Here is a 3,332-nt window from a genome sequence, read left to right on the forward strand (position 1 = left end):
AGAGTGTTAGTAGAGTGAATGACGCCTGAAACAAAGACCTTGGCTATTAATGGACCCAAGTGGGGAACCTTACATAACGACTTCGTGAGGTTCTTCGCTTGGAGTGATTGTTAGAGAGATTGATCAGCAACTTGGGTCGGAGCAGTGTTGCGGAACGAACGTATTATTTACTTAAATAGCACGAGAATTCTGGATCAATCTGAAAAATCTCTATCCCTTCCACACACTACTCCTTTCCCCTGCCTAGTTAGTCACGCCTACCCCGAAAGGGAAATGGCTTAATTGTGTAATAATAATAATAATAATAATAATAATAATTCCAACGGTAACGTTGTACACGAAAATACGAAACCTGGCGGCCACTAGACGAGGCTCTGGTGGATTCGTATTTTCGTGTACAACGTTACCGGCTGATGCCATTGGAGTTGATTGTTGAAATATATTTTTTTACATCTTTTATTATTAAGCTTTGTATAAAAAAATTTCGAACGTTCAAAAAATGTTAAGGTTCAGAAAAAAAATGAAATCATTTTCAATAAAGTTCCTACCAAAATGCAGTACCTAAACGTACTTTATTGTACTCTAATACATTTCCCAAAGTTTCAGCTCGATATTTTATTTACGAAAAAAGTTCTTAGGTTCAAAAAAACATTCAGTGAACTGAAAAACACTGGTCGGTAATACAGGTATTTAGCTGTGTCACATGCCCTTAAGCAGTTGCGTGAGTGATAAAAAATAGTGTTTTATTTCATAAGAAGGTGAGAGTGCGTAGTTATTTATATCGATCAAAAAATTTAATATTCTACAGTCTTGGAGCCATTCACCGAGTCACGAAAGGTATATACGTTATATATTTTTTATCGCTTGCAAGCTTATAAACATAACCTCAATTTATTGTCATGCATGCATTTTAAATATACAGATTTATTATTTTTTCCATTGCTAAAATTAAATATATTATATCATTTGTTATACATATTTAGTTGAAAATTCAACTCCGGTTTTCAAGTTTAAAAGAAGTATTTTGATCAAACTAATTACTAATCAACACGTGGTAAATTTGCAAAGTTTAAAATTGTCAATTCTTATATCTTGTTACAGTTGAAATAAAATGAATCTGGCAGTGGATCCGTTTCAATTAGTCGAATTTGTTCAAAGGGGTGTAAATATTCAAAGAAGCATCGATTGCGTCCCATTAAAATGGATCAGATATGACATAAAAAAGAAGTCATTTGTCACCAAATTTATGCCAACTCCTTACACGGAAAAAACGATTAAAGTTCTCTACACTTTAGTTGAAAACGAGATAGATTCCCCTGATCATTGGCCGGAATACCATATTCAGCTGGTTGGTCAATCAAGTAAGTAAAAAAAAAAGTATTTTCATTAACATTTTCTTGTCATAGGTCGCAAATTACAATAAAAATTGAAATTAAAATTTGTGCAGTGCCAAAAAGACTATTTAATTGATCCATTTATATTATAGAAACGTATGAAGATGCTATTGACAGACTGAAGCTGTTAAGCTCAAAGGAGTTTGTTTACAGTTCTGAATCCGATATGTCAGCTAAGGAAAAAGCTATGTATATACAAAATAAAATTGAAACATTGGAACCCAATGTCAGATTATCTGCTATCATGAATATCCCAAAGCTTCACGAAAAAGTTGTCTCAGATTATATTTCAAATGAAGAACAAGCAAGCTCTCATGGTTCTTTTTTATATTATTCTTTTTACTGTTATATTTTTTTTAATTTTAAATACAAATAATATTGTAACCCAATAATTTTGCAGATAAGGAATCGGATAGCGATTCTTCAGCAGTAGACTTTCAAGACGGAGAATATTATTCTTTAAATTTTTCAATTTTAACTATTTCTCTTTCATAAATATTAAAATGTTATGCAAAAAAGGATCGTCCCTAAACTCTTGAATTTTGTTAAAAATTCGTATTTTTTGTAGTAAATTAAACTTTTTGCTTAAGAATGCATCGTCTTTAGTTGAAAATTAAACTTTTTGGTTGAGAATTCTTGAATTTCATTATAAATTCATCTTTTTTGGTAATAAATTAATCTTTTTGTCTAAAAATTCATTTGTTAGCTTAAAGTTCAATTTTTTTATGGAAATTCTTACATTTTATTGAAAACACGTCTTTTATCGTAGTACTTTTCAAAGTTTTGGTTTAGAACTCTTAAATTTAGTAAAAAAAATTTTTTGGTATAAAATAAATATATATTTTTTTTTTAATTTCATCTTTTTGGTTGAGAATTCTTGAATGTGATTGAAATTTGGTCTTCTTGGTTTTAAAATTAATCTTTTTGTTTAAAAATTTATATTTTTTAGTTGAAAATTCAACTTTTTGGTTAAGAATTCTTGAACTTGGCTAAACATTCGTTTTTTTCGGTAGGAAATTTTTCATTTGGTTTAAAAATGTATCTTTTTCATTAAACATGGATCTCTTTGGCTGGAAATTGAACTCTTCTGTTGAAAGTTCCTTTTTTTGTTTGAAAAATTACTTCGTTAATTGAAAATTTAACTATTTAATTTTTGATTGAAAATGGTTCTTTTTTAAGTGACAATTCAGCTTTTAGGTAAAATTAAACTATTTTGTTTAAAAATCGTTTTTTTTTGTTATTGAAAATTCGTCTAGTTGAAAATTTAAATTTTTGGTTTGAGATTTCTTGCATTTTGTTGGAAATTCGTCTTTTATGGTATGAAATTAACTTGTTTTATCAAATATTCATATTTTTATTTGATAATTCAACTGTTTTATATAGAAAATTCTTTATTTTGTTTTGGAAGTTCAATAATTTAGTTTAAAAAATTAACTATTTGGTAGAAAATTCGTTTCTTTATAGTTTAAAATTATTTTTTTAGATTAAAAGTTTGACTAATTAATTTTTTGTTCAAAATGTAAGTTTCTTAGTTTTGAATACATTAATACCCGTGTTAACTGTCACATAAAATTCAATTTGACACATTTCAACAACATTTGACACAAGAGTCGACGTTTTAATAAGACCAAACTGACAAAGTACACTAAACCATGCTATCAAAACGAAACTTTTGAAAGCAGTAATGAGCTGAATAAGATTTTTTGATTTTTAAAATTAAATATTAATAATGTGCAAAAAAAATGTTTGAATATAGTTCTAAATTCGCTTAAAAATTAAAAAAATCAAAATTACTTAAGTAAATCATATTTCTTTTTAATTAAGCCGCACAGTCATGTAAAATTTTTCACACTCGAATTTTGACTGAAAATTTACATCTACATCTTTATAGACTAATTATAATTAAAGCTTTTATAATGTGCCCAGACTGTTAATAGA

Source organism: Belonocnema kinseyi, chromosome 6 (assembly GCF_010883055.1).
Source record: "Belonocnema kinseyi isolate 2016_QV_RU_SX_M_011 chromosome 6, B_treatae_v1, whole genome shotgun sequence".
Taxonomy (NCBI): Eukaryota; Metazoa; Arthropoda; class Insecta; order Hymenoptera; family Cynipidae; genus Belonocnema; species Belonocnema kinseyi.